Source organism: Melopsittacus undulatus, chromosome 6, assembly GCF_012275295.1.
Source record: "Melopsittacus undulatus isolate bMelUnd1 chromosome 6, bMelUnd1.mat.Z, whole genome shotgun sequence".
NCBI lineage: Eukaryota > Metazoa > Chordata > Aves > Psittaciformes > Psittaculidae > Melopsittacus > Melopsittacus undulatus.
Genome location: NC_047532.1, coordinates 34112453 through 34135375, shown reverse-complemented (window position 1 = coordinate 34135375; position 22923 = coordinate 34112453).

The following is a 22923-nucleotide window of genomic DNA, read 5'->3' as shown; positions in this document are numbered from 1 at the left end:
CATCCTTCATTCCAGTGATTTTATCTAGCTAGCTCTTTCCCAGAAAGGTAACCTTTCCTGCTTTAGCAGTATGTGGTTTCTTACCTATTGTTCCTTGCAATGTTAATGCTTCATTGTAACTGCAGTTAGTCTACCACAGCTCACAGTGATGGGATACTATAAGGGAAGAGGAGTAAATCCACAATTCTGAGGTTATATTACACTGTGTGTAGATATCCTAGTGTTACCTGGTTTAGTTTGTCCTGCTTTGTGGTTTAAGCCCAGTTGGCAACTCAGCCATGCATTCCACTCTCTTACTCCCCCCCCTTTCCTCACCCCTGCTCCCAGAGGGATGGGAAGGAGAATAGAAAGAATGTAACTCCCACGGGTTGAGATAAGAACAATCCAGTAACTAAGATATAACACAAACCACTACTGCTACCACCAATAATAATAATGATAAGAGAAATAACAAGAGAATACAACCGCTCACCACCTACCAACAGATACCCAGGCCAACCCAAGCAGTGATCTAGCCCTTCCAGGTAACTGGCCCCAGTTCTACACCCTAGGCATGATGTGCTGTGGTATGGAATACCTCTTAGGCTAGTTTGGGTCACGTGGCCTGTCTCTGCTTCCTCCCAGCTTCCCTTCCTCCCTGGTAGAGCATGAGACTCAGAAGGTCCTTGGTTAGAGTAAACATTACTTAGCAACACCTAAAAACACCAATGTGTTATCAGCGCTGTTCCCAGGCTGAAAGTCAAAACACGGTGCTGCACCAGCTACTAAGAAGGAGAAAAATGACTGCTACTGCTGAACCCAGGACACCTACTAAACAAGGATCTCTTTTGATTCTCCCAAACTACAAAACCTGTTCGGATGTGGAAAACCACTATCTCAACACACAAGCAGTTTATGAATGCTATTTGCAGTATTCACAGTCCTCCCTGCATTTTAAGTTCTTGACCTGCTGTGCCCAAGATTGTCAACAGTTGAACAACTCAGTGACCACCATTTTCCTTACCTTTATAAACATTTGAGTGTTTCCCTTTAAAAGTGCATCTGTATTTAACTATTTACTTGCCTGAAAATTGTAGACTAATTCTTAAACATTTCCTATTGTTCATGTTCAAAATTTTGTGATAAATGTGCTTTCAGTCACTGCCTGCCTTCATGGGTTACACCCTTTTTTGTATGATTTCAAGAGACATTCGAGAAACAATAATTTGGAAATTCATTACAATGCCAGGGTTTATATGCTCTCATTAAGCATTAATTGGTAGTTGATGGCTATTGCTATTTTTAACACCATTAGTTCATAGCAATGTAATTAGTGATGCTAAGTACAGGATCCACATTAATAGCATTACTAATTGTAAATCTGGAGATAGAAACACAAGATGACTGGTTAATTTCTAGGCAATATCTCATGATAATTGGCTATAGGACATTTTTGCTGAAGTAGAAAGGTAAATAATTTAAAATCTTTTCTTGTAGTTTGCGCTGTACTTGGCAATACTAATATAGTCCGTTGCACACATTTTAGTCTTATGAAATGCAATACCATTAGTATCTCGCAGCCTTCACAGTTATTAATTTTCATGCTTCTCAACTATTTTATGTATACTAGCAACTATGAATAAATAAAGAAGCAGAAGCAATAAACCAACAACTTTAAGGACATCTTCCTGAGAAACTTAGTTTTTGCAAAACAATATCATATAAGCAGAAAACAGGAAATCTGAAATAGATTTATAAGGTTTTAATTATGTAATGCATAGATGTCAGATGCTTATCGATTCTGCTTTCTTTATTTTATATTTTTTAATTAGTTTTATATTAGCCAGAAAAAAAATTTAGTCTCATTCTGGGTATTAATACAGTGATTGCAATATTTAAATTCTATTGAGCTAGATTTTAAGCAATTTTTGCTTCAGCACCTATGTGATAGGTCTTTATATATAAAAGTTCCTATGTACAGATGTCCAAAGTGCTTTTCCACATCAGTGTACAGGCTAGTATAGAGCCTTTCCCCAGTTTAACTTAGCACCTCCTAAATATTGAAAGAGAAGTAACAAATCGACATGATCTTTTCAGCTGCCAGCAAGTAGGAGAACATGTCTTGATTAGATCCTGAGTTATATAAATAGTATAAGAACTGATATTAGAGAGGGAATGGATGTATGTGAAAGCGAGGCTGAAAAAATTAATGATGCATCTTTACAGCCTTACTGAGACCTCATTGATTTCCATGGAAACCTTTTCATTGACTTCAGTGGGTCTCTTTAGTCTGATGCTAGAAAGGGTGGTTGACAGCGAGGTGTGTGCTCTGGTCTCCATTCCATTGTGCCCCACAACATTGCCTGCTGCTCAGCGATGCTTTACTTTCAGTGGATTTTAACTGCTTCCTGATTGAAAGAGACTTTAATTTGGAGCCATTTTCTGTGGTTAGGTAATACTGATATATGCTTCCATGCCACAGCATGTAAGGTAGTGCTATAACTATAAATACAGATATGCTATAGGTAAACCAAGAAATACAGGGAAAAGGTTAAGCTGTCAAGCTCTATCCCAGCAATTTTTCCCAGAGGTATCTTTGCCCCTTCTGACAATGTAGTGAAAATCTAGGAAAGCAGTATAAATCTAGCCTTCCCCCTCTGGAATTTCTTTTTCCTGGAATTCCTTCCCCCCAACTGAAAACAAATTTGTTTTCTGTGAATAGGAGGAAGAGTCTGTGTTTCTTGATTTGTTTCATACCTCTCCCCCACTGTCTTGTCTCATCTGATTTGATTCCTCCAAGATGAAGACCTGAGAATAGGGGAGAGCCTTATCATGGTGATTTAGCAGGAGAACTCCTGTCTCTGGTCGCTGGAAAAATTGTTTGCATACTCCGAGCAATATTATTTTCTGGAGAAAAAACCTTGAAAGTAAGTATAGTGAAGTGAAGTTCTTTTGTAAGCACAGACATTATAAGATGCTTCATTAGAGTTCCTACTGCAGATGTGAACAGTACAAGAACTCTGGAAATTACAGTCGCTCTTGCTGTCATTTTTCTTATTTTATCAAGGCCTTGATCTATTTGCTTGTTCTTGATCTGTTTGTTTGTTCTTGATCTGTTTGACAGGTGACACTGATATCACAAACTAGGAAATATAAATACTCTATTTCCCCAGGCTTTGTTTCTAAAATCCTTGTCTGATAACAAATTTATATCAAGAAAGTTCTTTTTTCCCTTCAGTGAAACAGTTCCACACTTGTGTTCTGAGAGCCACCCATTTTAGTCTATCTATGTACTTAAATGTATTCCTTTAGAATTTCGTTCAGACTGCAAAGCCTACAGGTACTGAAGGAGAGCTGGTTTCCATTACTGGCAATACAAGGATTGTTAACTATGCTTTCATTATGGTGGTGGTGATCCCAGCTGACTTTCAGACCTAGACTGTTAGTAGAAAATATTCTTTACATTTACCTTGTAAATGAATACTTGGATCTGGATACACAGGCACAGTAAGGAGCAAACTGTCAGTGTCATTGCCACAGTCCTTAATCGATCTGAACTTCTGTTCTCTACCAGCTAGGGACCCATCGTGAGCTGGGAAAAACCAGCTCCCCCCTCCCATGGTGGATGATGGCGGGTCCTCTGTCTGATGAGGTCTAAATTCTGCAGACAGACTTCTCAAATTAGACTCAATATGGTGCTAACATCTGTAGGCAACAACATATGTAATGGAGGTAGCATTGTCCAATGCATTTTTGCATATGTTTACTTTAGTGTATCTTTATTTCTGCAGTGCTTATTTATTGTCACTTGATCTTTTTCCAGGTCTGTATTACAAGCAGGCATATCCCAAAATTTTGCCAGAATAGCCATCTAGATATTTCTGTGCTAATTTCCTCTTTTTGAATTATTGACCAGTTGTGAAATTTTGCTTCATAGATTGCAGTCTAAATGTCTGTTCTTTTTTCTAACATAGACCTGTTTGGAGTTTGTATTTTTTTTTTGGTGCTGTGAAGAAAGGAACAGAATGGAAGGAGATGTCTTTCCCATGATTTAAAAAAAAACAAATGCCCCAAAACTCAAACCAAACCATTTGCAGGTATTTTACTGCAGGTAAACCCCACCCAGTTTCATCCATTGCCTCAGAGTAAAATATTTATTAAACTGAACCTCATATGGCAAACAGATGCCTCTCATTTTTCTCCTCCCCCTCCCCCACCCCCCCAAAAAAATTCTTTCTCTTTCTTTTTTAATTCTTTCTTTTTCGCTTTCACTTCTAAGGGTGTTCAAGTTTGGTTTCGCTGCCTCTTTTGGAAGAGCAGAGCAGCCAGCTGAATATGATGAGGTTTAATGGGTTCTTATAAATTACTATTTGGAAAAAAAAAATCATAGCTTCAGAGTTTAATGCTTTTCTGAAAGGATAAGGTTAGCTCCAGCCTGAACTCCTTCCCTGCCATATCAGATGGGAAGGTTTGTACATACGTTCAGGTTTGCATGTGAGAGGTACTGTGCTGCAGGGAGATTGAGTTTTTGCAGAGCACAGATGACAGTGGGGATGTCTGTCTTGAATGCTGACCCAAAAAGGTTCACCAGGCTTTTCTGAGCTCATGGTTTTTAGTAAATACTGAGGTAGCTGTCTATAACCATTAATGTATAATAGCTGTAGCTGGCGAGAAAGCACATCTGCTTATATTTAAATTGACCATTTTTTTCAGTAGAGGTGTTACATACACTTTTAATCACAGATGGTGATTAAATGACAGTTTTCTGTAATCATAATGTTAACTATTACACTAGCCTTTGCTTCACAGGGGCTAGGGAATAGCTGAAAACTCTTTAAACCAAGGACTAATTGGTTATAAAGATTTTATAGGGGGGAGGGGAAGGACAGGTAAAAGTTGATACAGATTGTTTTTTTTCTTTTGTATGTTTTTGGGGGATGTTGTTAATTTTGGGGTTTGGGGGTTTTGTTTTGTTGGGGTTTTTTTTATGTGAATGATTTTGGTGTCATTTGACAAAATCTATTCTGAAACAAGTAGAAACCTTTTATGCTGCTTGGGATTCCCAGGGATGGGTATGTTGAGTTACAGAGTTTGTAGGAGTACCAAGAGAGTGGGATGGAAAGGGGATCTGGAAAAACTAAAAGACAGTTCCCGATACAGGACCCTCATGAGATATTTTCGGTGTTAGTGAACAGTTTGCGGTGTAGCAGCGGAGCACAAGTCACGCGTCAGGCTCTGTGACAACCCCTGGAGTGCGGAGCCCGCGGTGGGTGCCGTGTGCTGCCGAGAAGCCGCGGCGGGTGAGTGCACACGCAGATCTCCAGCGCGGAGTTATTACGGTGTTAACCACCCTCCCGAGAGCGCTCCTCCGCCGACGGGCGGCGCCAGTGTGGCAAGCGCGGCACCGCGCCCTAGGGGGCTGGCCGGGCCCAGCGGCGCTCCGTGGGGAGCGGCCAGGAGTTCTGTCCCTTCCGAGCTCCGGGACCCGACTCCCTCCACCCCTGCCGGTGTGCGCTGCTGCGGGGGGCCCGTTCCGCCCGGCCCCGGGTCGGAGGAACGGGCGCGAAGATGCCGGCAGGGGTCTCTGCAGGGCAGCCGTTCCGGGGAGCAGCGGGGCTGGCCTGGCGTTACACTGCATGCAGCAGTTAAATACTGAAACTCTGCTAGAAACAGGCAGGCAATAGCGTATGCATTTAGCGTGTGACTGTAGTGTCAGAAATAGCTGCTCCTTATTTCTTTGGGTGTCGGAGTCCTGTGTTGTCCTGGTTATGGAGAGGATCGCACACGGGCAAAGCACGTGGGACGGCTCTGGCTGTACTGTGTCTTGGGACTGGTGAGGGATTCAGCTTTGCATAGTTCTTGAAAGAGCTTGTGCAGAACTTCAAAGCCTTGTGCTGCCCCTTGCAGTGCTGCTTTCTTGTGAAATGGTCACTGTGCTCCTGGAGGATATTCCAAGCAAAACTAGGGCTAGTTGCATTTGTAGGTGTGCAGTATTTAAGCATTCATACATCTTATACATTTGCTCTGTGGAGAAAATAGTTCTAACTGGGGCTTTTCTAGGTAACCCAGAGCCTGGGTTAAGTTGCTTTCTGGGAATGCCTTGGTCCACTTCAGAAAAAGTTTGAACAACTTGGAATGGACAAGTGAACAGCTTAAACAGGTGGAGCCAAGTGAGATAAATAATGACCGTAAGAGCTAGACTGCACCATTTTTTGAGCAGAGGCTTTCTCCTTTGGTGATTGCAGAGTTTTCTGCAGGCCCCTGATCCATGGCAGGCTTCCTAAATGCTGTGAGGGTACAAATAGCAATTAACTGATTTGGCATTATGGTTCTCGCTACAGTGATACAGGTTTCTGCATTTTAAGATTTCTGCATTTCAAGCCTGTCTTGAGAGCTTTCTGGGTTTTGTGACACTTGTAGTCTGATCTTAGTTCTTCAAGTAATTTACCATGGGATTTTTAATTATGCAGACTTTTAGTCCAGATTCCTAAGTGATCTTCGTTACCTGGCCCTTAGGAAGTCTCTTGGATTTCCTGATGTTGAATAAAAAAAACTGTAAAGTTGTTTGTAGGTGGGGTTTTTTTTGTATTTTTGTTTGTTTGTTTTTAATTAATGCCTTTACAGGGTATTATCTTAACAAATGTGTCTTTTGTGATATTTGTGTATTCTATGTATTTGCTTTATGTGCCAAAAGTTAAAATGAATATTTATTTCGGAATAAGAACACTTCAGCAATGTCATGGAATTTCTTCCCTTTTTCCTTTCCTAGTATGGCAACTTCTGTGCCTTGTAATAAGAATATCAACTTGATTCATAGAATATTGTAGAAACCTGAATTGAGTACTTATCCTTTGAGGAAGTCTGTCTTTTAATTTTAAAAAGGCAAAACAGAACAAAAATGTAACCCACAGCTGTCTAGTTTTTGTGGGTTTGGATGTATGGATGGATGGATGGTTTTTTAGTGTTTGTTTGTTTTGGTAATGGAATATGAAACCTTCTAAATATCTCTTCTTTGAAGCTGCACAATAGACAACATCAGAAGAGGAATAAAAGTAAATTTGTACGTAAAGGTAAGTGTGCAATAGTTATTGCCATCTAGTGTTCCCATACATCAAACACACATGGAAACTGTCTTGCAACTTTTTGCTTAAACAGTTGTGTTTCTCTGGAACAGAAAGGTTTGTTGAAACTCAACATTGATACCTTTCTTCAGTGAGTGAGAGACTCGTGGCAAAACAGTGATTGTCAGACAAAAAGTTATAAGCAGTGTATATATGCACAAGATGATGTGATTAAGAGCATGAATGGATATAGATGAATAGATTCTGTGTTTGAGAATTTTATCTGAAAATATCTTATGGAGAATGTAAGTAGGAAGTAGTGGTACTTATCAAAATAAGTATTCCATGAGTTATTTACTGAATTCTCCTTAGAGTTCCCAGGACAGCTCTGCTGTTATATCAGTTTTGAAAAATCCATTGGGACTAACTGGTGAATATTTTGGTGTACAGGAAAGGACTGTAAATGAGTTAATGAAGTGGACTTTTGCAGTCCCAAATGTCAGGATTTCTGCTTGTGTACAAGCATACATGTTTTAATTATAGTGTTATTGTAAAATATGCTATTTATAGCTCAGTAACTTTTAGCAGTCCCAATGAAGACTTGAGCTCTGTAGTGTGGGGTGTAAGGTAGGAGTGCAGGAGGCTGAGTATATCACTAATGAATCTTGGTGCATGTTTGAGCTGTCAGCAGTTGCTTCTAGTGCAGAAGAGGAAAGGCAATGAGCATAAGTCCCTATTACTGATTTAGACTGGGATAGAAAGTGATGCAGTGGCTTTTCCTAGAACAATAGAAGCTTGTGTTTAAACTAGGAACCCAAGCTAATTTCCTGGATACCAGCCTTAAACCAAATGTGGAAGTCTCTGCTGGACCTTCTTTCTCTTAATTACTGCATAATATCTAAGCTATTATACAAATTGATTCAAAGATGTTTTAGTGAATCATGTATCCACTTTCAAATTGAATTTGTGAAGTTCTGTGCATAGTATTTGTCTTAAATGATTCACACTTCTTGAAGTCTTTCTCTTTAAATCCTACCCTCTGTTATACTATGTGTGTGGCTCAATTCACAGCTCTACCTGAACTGTTCTTAGTGAGACCTGTGATACTACAAGAAGTATATATATTTTAATTTAATTGAATGCTAAAAATGGTCATAGGGGAGATAACTTATGTGGCTGTATTAAAGATCTCATGTACCTCTTCTTTTTATACTAAATCTCTTTATAATTTATGTCTAGGTTTTTATTGTATTTTATTATGGGATGGAGTTTTCAGAAGAGCTTAGCTGGTATATAGATATTAAAACAAGGACTTGTTGGAAGTCCCAAGGTTTTGAAAGAATAATGTTTTCTACCACATGGAGCCTTTTCTGTTATGTCCTTTTCTTACACTTTTGCACCTTCTCTTTTCCTTTCTCTTCCTCATTTTTCATTTTCCCTTTTTCTCTGTGAGAATCAGTTTCTCCTGGTAGACTGGTATCCATACTAGCAGGGATACCACTGAGTGTTAGATCTGTTATTTTGAGCTTTTTGGTCATAATTTTGATGATTTTTGGAGTCCTATAGATGAGAAAGCCTTATACCACAGTTTGAAGAAGCAGCTTTTCCTATTCTGAAGGTCAGTGCAGTCTGTATAAAAATGCTTGTTTCAGTTCTATGTGTATATATGTTTATGACTCCATCAATGAGTTTCACATCACAGATCCAGTGGAATGACAGAAAAATGAGACCAGCATAGTATAGCTGTGAATGTTTGACAATGTGAATGAGATGGATGCCCACCGCATATCCTGTATACCCTTGTGAGAAAAGCTTAGAGGTATAAATACAACGGCAGCTGGCGTTTGCAAGCTGCAAGAGGACTGTGCTTATACAGTGGGGATTTCAGCAGCTGGAGTCCCAGTATCCCTGAAACAGTCAATGAATAGATGAAGGTAGGAGAGATAATAACCTTTGCTCCATAACCCCTGCTAGGCACACTGTTGTTACAACCCAGACTTCCTTCTCAGTACATCACTGCTACGTCCATAAGTTGATTTCAGTTTTCTTCATTCTGTATCACACATCCTGTGCTAGTCCTCTCCAGCAAGAGCTATCTTGCAATGATGTTAGCATGAGAAAATGTAGTGCAATCTTGGTTTCCGGCAGCATTATGATCTGCCAAAGGTGGCTAGCTTTGTGATCCTAAAACTAGGGCCAATACAGAAAGTCATTCTGAGAGAATCTAAAATCTTGTGCTGTGCCGCAGGTTAAAATCTAACTTTTCTGTAGCTGATAACCATCCCTTAGGAGCACTAAGAGGTTTTCAACCAGAGCATTATTACCTGTGTTGTTCAGGGCTGAGAAAGGCACTCAGCTTATTTTGATGTATCACAGCTGCTACTTCTGATTTTTTTTCTGTAAGCCCGATTGCAGGAATGTAACAAAAATAGGCTGCCCCTTTTTGCCACACCTAATGAAATAAGCACATTTCTTATGCTTTATGGTATACATTGAAGAAACTATAGCCTAAAAGCAAGCTCTCTTGGTGCATCTCCACTGATAGAAGCTTTGATTCTATAGGCCTCCTATAGGCATAAGAAAAATCAGCTACTCCTTTAAAAATAATGAACTTGGATTTTCAATACGGCTTCTGAGTTAGGCAATATTAGCTGCACTGAGACAGAAATTACGTGCTTTGTGTCTGTCTTTACCAAACACCTATTCAAGTGCTCCACGCCCAGGGTCTGTCTTTACCATCCCCTTTACAATTCTTCTTTATATACTAAATCCTTAAGTTTTATAACCATGATGATATTTTGAAACATTTCTAAGTGTATGGTAAGTACTGGATTATCTGAAAGTTCTCTGCTCTCACAGATACATGCAAAAGTTGCAGGCAGAGCTACATTTTTAAGTGGTTTGGACTGAAGAGAATGTTTAGAGGAGATAAATACACATGCGAGGGGAAGTTGTCAATAGGGACTGTCTAGCAGCTACAAAACCAAATTAATCCATCCTACACTTAGTCAATTCATAGCTATTTCTGTTTCCCCAAAACTCAGCTTTGTTAATATTGCAACAACAACAAAAAAAAAACCACCCCCAACCCTCCCCCCCCCAAAAAACCCCAACCAACCCCAAAAAAGCCAAATAAAAACCAAAATAAACCCAAAAGCAAAGCAAAATCACAATGAGAAAGATACTGCTATTGTAAAGGACTGTATTTTTGTTGACGATAAGAGGCGTTAGTTTTTGTTTCAGGATTTTTGTTTCTCCTCAAGAGCTAATTCTGCAGTGCTCAGCAGTTTCTCTAGCTGTTGATTTCAGAAGGAGTTAAGAGTACTTATGGTGCTCCAAAGTTAATAGAACAGTTAACAGAACAAATTACTTTGAGGCAAATTTGTACTTGTCTAGTAGGCATCATATAACTGTTCATACTGCATGAAACACTCTAGTTTGAGTCACCCTTTTATTTTTGTAAAACCAGGAAAGCAGGCATACAAATATTTATTTCAGAAACTTGCTTTTTTTTTTCCTTTTTTAAATAAGAGAACCCTAGATTTTTAACCCATAATTCCTAGATAGTCACAACTCGTCCAGTGAAAAATAAACTGCCAGTTTCATATATGTTTGCCTGTGCACATTTTGTTAATATATGAATAAGTTCGTTTGTACATACCCCAGTGTCTTCTGTTTTCCTGCAGCAAGTACTTTCTTTGATTGATGTACTTGGAAGTGATCCTTATCCTCATTCATTTTAATTGAGAGTAATGAATTTAGAGCTTTTATGTGCACAGATTGGCTCGGTTCCATTTCTAACTTTCTTCACCTTTGCTAGGAGCACAGCTTGTTTGGGGCTGCATTGGAAGAGGTTCAGGACTTAGTGCAGCATTCCTGGAGAGTATGATATCCCAGGATGAGTAGCCATCTGTTTATAGACAGGCTGATATTTCCAGACAGCTAAGATTTTTGTAGGCAGGTTCTCCCTCACCACCACTGTCACTGAGGAATCGCTAATCAGGAAATAAGCTTCTTCCCTTCCCTGATTTGCACAAAATAGAGAGCAGTGTCCGCAAATATGTTTCAAGTTCTGAATTCATTGAGCAGGTTTGAAAATACTGCTGCCTTGACAGTGTTTGGGGAAAACTTTACAGAGGAAAAACTTGTTTTCTGGGGGTTATGTCCTTTAAAGTGAATGCTGTCAACATAAAGTAGAACTGTTATACTGCGGTCTTTTATGAATGCAGAAACACTGAAGTTGTCTGAGGTTAAAATGTATTTTTAATTCACATTCCTTTATGTTCACTCAAATTTCTTATTTGCTAGAGCCTTAGAAAGAAGGGATGTAATTTTTCTGTTTCTTTTCAGTGTTGAAAGAACTCTAAAATGAACACCAAAACTTAGGTGTTTACTTTTCTCAGTTCTATAGAAATTTTTCATTTTGATGTACACCTGCAAGAGGAGAAGTCCCACTAACCATTTTATATTCACATGTCATACCTACTTGTACACTGGTGAAGAAATAGCTTTTACCTATGGAGATGTGAGGCAACATAGGGATAAAGTGGCAAGCGCTGGCAACACCATGCTTGGTGAGGAGCTGCCGATCTGTACCTGCTGTCAGAGAAACCTGTGTAGCCATGCTGATTTGTCCCAACTGAAGGTTATTTTGTTCTTCCTGAAATGTACAAAAGTAAGGGCATGACTAGTAGTCCCCTCTGCTTTAGAAACTGGGTTTCTCTTAAATGTCATGGACTCATGGAAGACATACTGTGACATGGAAGGTGCCTTCAGGGCAAATGCCTCTGCTTGTTCCCGCTTCAACAAGGGAGTTGGTTGGTTTTGGAAGACTAATGTGTTTGTCCCTAACAGAAGTGTAGGGACTGTGCCTAATCCTGGGTGTTTGGAAATGGTTCTGTTGCGTTCCTGTACTGCTCCTCCAAGACCTTATGTGCTTAGGCTTACATAAGTCTATGGGGCCAGATGGGTTACACTCAAGAGTACACCCAAGCTGGCAGAGGAGATTTCTAAAACACTCTCCATCATTTATCAGCAGTCCTGGTCTAGTGGGCAGGTCTCAGGGGATTGCAGGTTGGCCAGTTGGTGCCTCTCTATAAAAAGGGCAGCAAGAAAGACTCTGGAAACTACAGGCCTCAGTGCCGGGGAAGGTCATAGAGCAGATGATCTTAAGTGAGATCATAAAGCATGTGTGGGAAAATGGAGGGATCAGGCCCAGTCAGCATGGGTTCATGAAGGGCAGGTCCTGCTTGACTAACCTGATTTCCTTCTGTGATAAGGTGACCCTCCTGGCTGATGAGGGAAGGGCCTTGGACATTGTCTGTTTGGACATACAGCATTTGGCACTGTCTCCCACAGTGTTCTCCTGGAGAAATTGGTTGTTCATGGCCTGGATAGATATATTCTTCACTAGGTTGGAAACTGGCTGGATGGCTAGTCCAGTCACTAGTGGTGTTCCCCAGGGCTTGGTGTTAGGGCCAGGTTTGTTTAATATCTTCATTGATCTGGATGAGGGGATTGAGTGCACCCTCAGTAAATCTGCAGACAACACCAAGCTGGCTGCGAGTGTTGATCTGCTGAAGGATGCAAAGGCTCTGCAGAGGGATCAGCCAGGCTGGGTTGATGGGCTGTGGCTAGTGGTATGAGTTTCAACAAGTCATGGTTCCAAGTCCTACATTTGGGCCACAACAACCCTATGCAGCACTTTGGGCTTGGGGAAGAGAGCCAGGAAAGCTGCTCAACAGAAAGGGACTTGGGTTGGGGGGGGAGGCTGTTTGATGACCACTGAACATGAACAGCTTGTGCTCAGGCTACCAAGAAGGCTGAATAATAGCATAGCACGCAGGGCCAGGGAAGGGATCATCCCCCTGTCATTGGCACGGGTGAGGCCACGCCTCGAAACCTGTGTTCAGTTCTGGGCCCCTCACTGCAAGAAAGTCATTGAAGTGCTGGAGCAGGTCCAGAAAAGGACAATAAGGCTGGTGAAGGGTCTGGAGAGTAAGTCTTATGAGGAACAGCTGAGGGAACTGGGGGTGTTTAGTCTGGAGAAGAAAAGGCTCGGGGGGACCTTATTGCTCTCTACAACTACCTGAAAGGAGGTTATAATGTGGTGATTGGTCTCTTCTCTGAAGTAAGAAGTGATACGGCAAGAGGTTATGGACTCAAGCTGCACCAGGAGAGATTTAGGTTGGATATTAGGAAAAATTTCTTCACAGAGAAGGTGGTCAGGCATTGGAACAGGCTTCACAGGAAAGTGGTGGAATCACTGTTCTGAGAAGTGTTAAAAAATCATGTAGATGAGGCCTTCAGTGATATGGTTTAATGGTTGTCTTGGTAGTCCTGGGATAATGGTTGGACTTGATGATCAACCTAGTTGATTCTGTGAATCTATGATCTCTAGAGGAGACCTTGGCTATGTTCGGCAGTCAGACCTGTGTCATGGTGAGACAAACTGGGATCCAGCCTCCCCTGTTACAGCTGGATTAGCACTGCTATGCTGTTATTAATAACAACTTGTTTTGTCAGTAAATTAGAGGTGACTTAGAAAATATAGAAGCAGCAGCTGTCTTGAGTAAGAAGGTATTATTTTTAGAGAGTCACTTTTCTGACCATAACAGCACTTAACTGCTGGGTGTTGAAGTCCAACAGCTGTGATAAGGCTGAATTGTTTATTCAGTCCCAGAAACAGCATTGTCAAACTATTTATCATTATCCTACAGTAATAACATAGACAGTTCTTCCAGAGTCTTCATTAAATACTCCTACTATTACTATTACTGTCATTAAGTTCACACGATTTCCTCATGCATGGGACCACTCACACAGAAAGGTTGTTGGTATTACCTCTTTAAATTCCCAGAGTGTGCAAAAGGCAGAAGAAAATTTGCTTCCATCGTGCAGCATGTTCTGTGCACTGCTGGTTTTCATACTTAAATTCACTGTTAACAGTAGGGTTGATTGTCTCCTTTGCCTCTGTGGGGGAAGGGAGCGATGTTTTGTTGCTGAAGCACAATGCCTCCCACGCTTACTCTTGGGTTCCTGCCGCTTAAGCACACACTCCATGTTCCTGCTTCTGCCTTATTCGTAAAATCTATCTCCACATTAGTAGGAAAAAAGCCCCGAAGTTGAGTAAAGTACAATCAAGCCTCTTGGAAATTAGTTAAACACTTAGAAGGGTGTATTTAAAAGAAAAACTTTCTGCAATCAACAAAGTGCAGCTTTCATCATGTTCCATGTTCCTGGTCAGAGGCTTCATTTCCTCTTGACGGCCATTTAGCTTTTTCTGGGCAAGCTGTCTCATGTGAATTTCCCTCCTGTAAGTTGGTGCTTATTAACTCTTCAGCTATGCTTTTCTTTGATTTTTGTTTACCCTGTCAAAGCTTACTGGCTTTTGTACATAGCTGCCATTCAGCTAGTTCAGGTTTTGCAAATGCATATATGCAATGTTACATTCAATGTACAAATGCATTCTTCAAAGAAGATGTCAAAACAAGTTTCAGCTCATTTTCAGCAGTATCTAATTATAGATACATAATTAATGAGGCTGACATTTATCTTTCTTAACACAAAAGAGCATACTTGCAAACAAAAGTGTCTCCTGCAGTACATGTATTAGCTTTACTTTTAGTCTAAGAGAAATGAGAATGTAGTTTAGAACATGCAATATTCTGAGGAAATAGAAGAAATATTTCTTGGCAAATAAAATACAGGCTGTTACTGTAATTGCTTACAACTGAGAAATGTTACACCTTGGTATCTAAATCACAGAATCATAGAATGGATTACTGGTATGCAGTTACTGACAATGGCAAATCTGTAGAAGGGACAAAAATTTCATTAAGGTAAAGCCATCTTTCTAAGAAAACATCTAGGTACTCTGTCTGCAAATGTTCTAGATGAGAGTTGTATTTTCTTTCTTGTTTACTTAATACATTTGACATTACCTAGAGACAGTGGCAGTCTTCTTGTTGGTGTTGAGTAGTATCTATTTATATGTTCCTTTAATATATACTCAAAGCAACATATTAATCAACTAGCGGTGCAGCCACTCCTCCAAAAATCTTCATCTGCAATTTGCATGAAAGAGTGGCCATATTGTGTACCAACATGTTTTACCTACTTTAAGAAGTGAGTACTACATATCTGCCTTTATTTCTTACACTGTAAAACCATTTCATTTGGAACACCAGAACTCTTTAAAGTATGTTTCTGCTATATGATTTTGGCTTTCCTCCCTGGGAAATTCTGTAAGTGAACCACAGTTAGTCTTTTTTCTTACAATAGTACCTGGTCTTTACTGTGATTTACAAAAAGGATGAGTTAGTATGTCTATGGAACCTTATATTTTCTATCCTATTTTGGTTTTATTTTATTTTCAGTTACAAGCTTGTATACAGGAAGTGGCAATAGCACAACATTGCTTTTTTTTAATGAAAAAGTAGAGGAAAGCTTGGATTTAATAATGATGCAGTTGGTCTTGCTTAGCCTTTGAAGCTGATACTTCAGTGAAGTGTATGATAGGTGAGGAGAAAAGCAAGTTCATATTTTTCACTGCTGTTGTCTAGGCAGGGATACTTTCCCCGACTGAAAAGGTCTCATGAGACTATGGATATATCTTAACACTTTACGGAAATTTTATTGTTTGCTCTGATTCCCTGGTACTATTCAAGTGAGTCATAGGAAAAGCAGCTGGCAAATATTATTTGTCTGACATGCCTTTTGTAGCGACAGTGTGAAATTTCAAGGCTCACTATTTCATACATGCTTAATTTGAATTAGTTTGTTAATTGCTTTTCATATCCAAACATAGTAACTAATAAGCATATTACCTTCTTGCATGTTGGAATGATAATATACCTTTTGGTAAGATTTAGAAACTGCAGTTATATAAATTTGTGACTTGCATTTGCAAGTAATCTGTAGCTTGGAGTAATGGATATATAAATCCAACTATATAAAAAAAGCTACTGGGAGCAGGATCTTGAGGATGGCTTTTTCTGTGTAAGTGGAGGGAAGAACAAGTTAACATCTAGAAGAGAATGCCTCTGTTCTGCATAGCACAGCATGTGTGAGGACAGTGTTTACATGAGCTACAACTTGCTGAAGAGAGGAAGAAACTTTTCCAGTTTGTATTTTGTTCTCTATGTGTTATGTATATTTGGGCCTGAAGGTGTTTAAACAACATGCGAATTGGTCTGTTACACTGCAATGACATGAAAAGTCTTCAGCATCCTTGAGGGCCCTTTTGTGAACATGTTGAAAATGTGTCCTCGCCCTGAAAGAGCTGGCTAACAAGCTCAACAAGAGCAATTGCAACAGAAAGAAAAAAGCAAAATGCAGAGCTGAAACAGCATTCCTGATTCTAAGTATGGCTTGGCACAATAACCTACCTCCCCTGAACTGTTGTCTAAGCAGAAGGGTCTAGACTTTCTCTCTTCACCCTGACATCCCCTCTGTAGCTCATATTTTAGTGTCCTGTTTCTTCAGCTGCTCCTACAAACCCAAAACAAGAGTTGCAACATGAAGGAATGTATATATGACAGTCTGGAAGGGGCTCTGCAAAAGGAAGCTAAGCAAAAATCACCTTGGACAGTCTCTCAAGCCCAAATGCTGCTCCCCATATAATCCAATCTGCAAATTGCTCCAGCAACTTTTTGGTGTTTTTCCTCTGTCATCTTTCCATAGTGTAAAATCTTCCCTTAGTTTTCTTGAAGAGTTACTATAAGGAAACAAATTTTGTCCATTTACTCTTAGCTGTAGACATTATGGTATGTTTTGTTTTGTTTGCATGTGAGGATTTCCAGGTCTTTCTACAAGCTGGCATTTTAGCTTTTGCTTAGTCCATATCTATCATTTTTTTCAATTGTAGGTGGCTTTTTCTTTCTTTTTGATTCTGGATGAAGGCTTAGTTAAATGCCTATTTAAGAACTGATGAGTAATTAAAAGGATTTAGGGGAACATTCTGTGCTATTATATGCAAATAGATGCCATGCATGGTTCCCTGTGTCATTAACCTGGCAGTCATTTCACGCATGACTCCCCATCTTATTAAGCTAGCCGTATGGAATATTTGATTTACTAAACTGCTATGAACTACTTAGTGTGCTAATACAGGAATATAACTTTTAAGTTTCTCTGGAATAACTATCTTTGAAACAGATTCAGGAATCCAATAACATTATTTTGACATCTGTGCTCAGTTTCTAAGGTCTATTTTAGTAAGCTTCACAGAACTGGTAGTGAAGTACCTGTGATTTGAATAAGCTGTACAATGACTGAAATAAAAGCTGCCAAATTAATTAGAGCCCTCCAGAATTCTACAGGCATTGGAAGCTCAGGTCTGTGGTGTACACGGAAGTGTTCACTGTGCAGAGCTTGTGGGAGTTACCTACAGGTGTGTGCAGTTCTGTCTCTAAAACTCTTCTCCAACATTTTGAAAACTGTGCTTATAACTAAGCTCTTCCCCCTTCCCAGGCTTTTGTTACCATAGTAGCATTTGCTGGCCATGAGATTTACTGGGGATGGTGGGGGAAGGAATGTATATTTGTTGACTTGGTTCAATGCCAAATGGAGTAGGAATTATATATGCAGGATGTTGGATTCTTCCTTTAGTGTCCATTTCAGCTGGCATCTAATGTCATCCAGATAATTGCAAGCCACTCTGTCATCGTTCAGCCAGCTGCACAGAACAAAACAAAGAGAAATTTAGGATCCAAAGGAAGGAATAGCAATTTAAAAGGCTTTTAAATGTTGTTTTCTCTCTTTCTCAATCAGAGATAGTTAAAAGCCTTTAATTTACCCCACCCCTTATCCCCCTTCAGAGACATACACATATACTCACATTTGTATGATTTTGAGTGCTGCTGGCTTGAGCAATAATGTATGAGCACCAAGCTGCCCAAGAAAATGTCACAAGCAAGAAATGAGGTCAGATAATGGCATCCAAAACCAGAGCAGAGGGAATCATTCAGCATCCTCTGGTAGTTTGATTGCAGCTAAGAGTGTGAATCAGCTCCACATTTATACCTCCTTTATGTTGGAGGTTCTCTAGTACAGTATGTGTGCTTTAGATGTGGAGCAGGCATCTGAATCGCAAATGCGGTCTAATGCTGTACATATAGTATGGGTCGTCAGAGACTTATTTACCTAGAAGGATGGTGATTTCAGAGGGCTGTGTAACTCTCCCCTGAAATGTGCTTGTGCTCTGAGGGACTTTCAGCATTGGCGCAAGCTGTGAATATGCATTTGAGTGGGACCTGTGTGGAAAGTGAGCACATTATGTGTGGAGAAAGGAGGGTATGAAAGTACTTCTAAGACTAACTGGGGAAGCATGTGTACACAGCTGTATCAGGCAGGGCTAGCTGCAGAGGGTGTGCAGGGGTGTGTATGGATAACTTCACTTAGCAGACCATAGCTAGCGAAAATAAAGGCTGGGTAATGTGTCCAGTTCAGCATGTTCAGTAGCCTGCTTAGCAGAGATCACCATCAGTGAGGGGCTGTGAAACCAGCTCCTAGACAGGCTGAGACAAGGAAGCCCACTTGGTGGTGTGGTCAGAAGGCTAGGGACAGATTGAGGGGTTCAAGCCCCTCCCGTTTGAACTTTGGAGGAAAAAAGTCTCGAATTTTGGCTGAAAACTGTGTGCCCGGTGTGCACAGGTCTGTCAAAGGAGAGTCAGTAGTCCTAAATACAATAAAACATTTTAGAACAAGATTGTTTAATCTTGTTGTCTTGGCTTAGCTCCTGTCCCTTGATATGTTTGAATCTTTATTTCTGTATTAAAAGTTTTTTCTTGTTTCTATAGATTTTTCCCCTTTCCTTTCCCCTTGTGAGGGCAAAATGGATTCCTGGTTTGCTCTGAAGTATCAATATGGTTTTTTTTACTTTTGTTTGCTTTGGTGGCAGGTTATCTCTTTTTGAAAATACTCTTTTTGTTGAAGCTGGACCCTGTTTCATTGCTGATCTCTTCTGGTCTGTTTTATTTTCATTTGGATGATTAGGTGTCTGGTTTGTAAATACTTTTCACTTTTTGTGCAGTAGAGGTTCCCTCATTTTTTATCTGTTGTCAGCTGACCCTAGCTAATGAATTGGAAATGTGAGATGAAATTACCTGGGAGAGTTGGTTCTGTGGGCAGTTGAGATAAATAAGAGATAAATCCTCACATCTGAGCAAATAAAATGATACAAAATGATTGTTGCAGGTAGAATTCCTGTGTAAAGTATACAGTCAAGTGTCCCAGTTGATAGGCTGCTACTTTTTTTACTGTCAGTAAACTGATGTGTGAAGTGCAAAGTAGCCAAAGGTGAACAGTGTCCCTGACTAGAGGCAGCTAATCAGGTTCGGAAAATAGGAGTTGATGATGCAGAATATGATGGAGTGATTGTTCGTGAGCAGAAGAACATAAAAAAGGCAATGTGAACCTGAGCATCAAAAGCTTTAATGGCAAGTATTATAAATGCTTCTAACCTGGAACATATTCCTAGCAACTGCAGTTTTACAGTCAGGTTTTGTTGTTATGATTTTTTTTCCTTGTTATGTGAACAACCTACCCAAACATGAGGCACTTACTGGCTACTGTGTTAACTAAGCATGAAACTGAACAGATTCAAACAGAAAACTTCCAGTGGTGGGGCTATTATTTCATCTGAGTAGTTCATGCAAATAGTTCAATTTGACAAACTTCTTTCTGGAAATATGTAAAGTTTCAGCTTGGTTTCCTGCTGGTTCACCTATGCAGCTTGCTTGGAAACATGCCAGCCAGAAAGTGAAATGCAAAGGATATAGAGGTTGTTTGGCTGTTCTGCCAGTTGGGCTACCCTGGGTCTGGGGCTCCCAGACTTCCAGGCTACTGCCTGTGAGCCAGGGCAGGTGGACTGCCAAAGGTGCAAGACAGCCCACCAGGCAGCCCGGACTGCAACTGCAGTCACCTCCTCTTTTGGAAAGTATTTCAGAATTGATAAGTAGAATTGATTAATCTCAGAAACAGCAAAGTTGTCTTTCAATGCGTTCTCCTTTCCTGCTTTTTAAGTAGATGAGACAAAGGCAGGAAAATATACTGAAGGATGGAAAAGGAATCTCTCAACATACATTTCCTGTATATATTACTAAAATTGAAGCTGGAGAAATGTTTTTGAACGGAACTGTGATGATCAGTCTCCTTGTACAGAATTTTAAGCCCAGAAGCCAACGGAAGTAAAGACAAAGCTAAAGCTTTTCATACATGAGAATATTGCAGTGGTTTAGTTAAATGTGTGTTTTTAAATCAGGTTAGTTAATTCAGAGAAGGAATTATGATGAACATATTTTTATAGGCTAAGACCCTCATTTTACTGACTTAAAGGGACTGGGATGAAACATACAAATGTCTTCCCAGGAAGCATCCTGTTGGTTCAACAATTAGTCAGTGTGCAGTGGCCAGCAATCGCTATCAGCAAGCAGCTGTCACACCCTTTGGCTGAACTGGTGCTGTTCCTGGCCATACAGTGCAGTACACAGCTTGCTGTTTTATTCGCTGCTTGCATTTGCTAGATTTTGTGGATTGAATTATTCATATAGTAGCAATTGTCAAATGATCTAGGCCAGAGAAATTCATTTTCTTGCGGGACTCAACCTGATGTGGCAGCATGCTGTTATGTACCACACCAGAATTAGCAGCTGCTGTTTTTTAGGGAGGCAATGCTTCACTGATGTGCTACTGGAAAGGCTGCTGCCAAGAGACGGCTCTGAATGTTTCAGAGGCAGCTGTTTGCCTGGAGAAGGTGGTGACATTGGGTTACAGACATGAACCAAAGTTGATAACAAAAACAAAACCACACCAAATAAATGAGGAAATGGGGACTGCCGTAATTCTGAGTTTTGTAGCAGATTCTTATTGTACTAGTACTTTCCCATTTTCCTCTTTCTGCCTGCTGTTGGCCACCTCTACAGGACTATGGTTACAGCTATGTATGTGTGGATACCTCTTGTCAACTCATAGATGTGACAGCACAACTGCAGTTTCCTTATAGCAGCAAAATGCACAGTTGTTTAGTGCCCACCCTTCACCTCAATTTAGTGGTTGCCCTGCAAGTAATCAGAGGAACTGTGAATGTGGGAACGCAGGTCATGTTACAGAGGAAGCCCTCCCTGCTGTGCACAGCAAAATATGTGTGTTTATCAACACTCTCCACTTACTGCTTGAGACATGAAAACATTAATTCAAAACATCATATCCCTTTAACTTCTCCAGAGCTGCTGCTGCTTTTCTCCTTCTCATCCTCCCCTCCCTACCACCACATACTTTCTCAGAAGAAAAAAAAAAATATCTAAAACTAAGTCCAAGTGAAAAGCAGATTTTACTTTGAAATCAGCAGTACTTTATGCATCAAAAGGATGTATTCAGACTTTGGGACTCAGCCATACACAAAATCAAAGTCAAACTCTAGTTCATTGGAGGAAGAGTCAGTCCCTCAGCTGCTGAGGTTTTACAAACTGCAGAAATGCTTTAGGACCCATAGGTTCTTGCTAGTCTGATCCACCCAGGAGACCCATAGGAGAATCCCAAAGCAGGGTTGAAATTTGCATTTGGAATGAAACATTAGAGGAAATCTTCATGTAAACTGTGATACATGTAACCTATTGTTATTCCTGTAAAAGAAGGCTCTCTGGTACTAGATCTATCAGAGAAAGACTTAATTAAACTATGTTGCTAGAAACTGAAGGCAGGTGTAATTGGTTTATTCAGTGAGAATAATTAATCACTGGAACCAAAGGAGGTTAAGATTCTCAATTGCTTGTAATCAGGGTAGAATGTCTTTCTGTACTTGAGCCACAAGTAAGGGGCTTGAGATAGAAATCATGTTACATCTTTAGCCGATGATATGCTATGCTGGAAGCCCTGAACAATATGGTTCCTACTGCACTAAGAATCTGTGAATAACTGCTATTAATTTTTGCCCTTCTTCTGCACTAGTGGTTATTCTGACAGCAAAATGAGAGGGAAATCCTACAGTTCATTTTGACATCACAGATGAGATTTTAATCTGTTATAACTCCTAAGATTTCTTTTTCATTTTTTTTAAACTTAATTTCAGCATCATTAAAAAATTAGGTTTTTTTGGTGTTTGCTTTTTTGTGTTTTTTTTTCTTAACGAAAACATGCTCTTTCTAGATTTCTGGGCAAGTGTCATCCATATAATGGAATCCACATAATGGAATAAGCAGAAACAAAGCAGATAAAAAACCCCCACTGTTCACTACAGTTCCTCTCCTTCATGAGGCAGTGTTTGCAGTCCGTTTAATCCAAACCAAATGTAATGGTTTAGGTGCTGTTGTGCTGCATTCCTGATGATCAAAAGAAACTGTAACAGCAGTTCTGCTTTTCCTCCCATTGTAATAATAAATAGTAAAAACTAGCAATTCCAGTGAAAATAGCTCCAAGTGGCAATACAGATCAGACCAGTAAAGCACTCTTTGCCTTTCAGATTATGAACTTGTGGAGGGTTTCTTGATTATCCCTTTTCTTGGTAATGTCATATAATTAACTTAGCAGCATTCTGAGTTTTAATAAGGATTTGTGTATTACTGAATTATACAAACAAGTTTCATTTTTCTAGGTCTGCATGTAGGAGAAGTGTTAGCAAAAATAAATATTCTAATCACTTTTGTCAAAACAAATTGCTAACAATGTCTTTACTATTCTGCATGCAAGAGCTACTTGTAGCATTCATTAATCTAACAGTTTATTATTTTGATTTCCAGATGGAATGATTAGCATTTCTAAGCTTTTTATATTCAAACTGCAAAAATAAGCCTTTTTCAGGGGTCACTAGAGGCAAATAATTTAGGTCTAATACTTTGCTCAGTTAAACATGGTGATTCCTAAGTAACTAATTTAACATACTCTC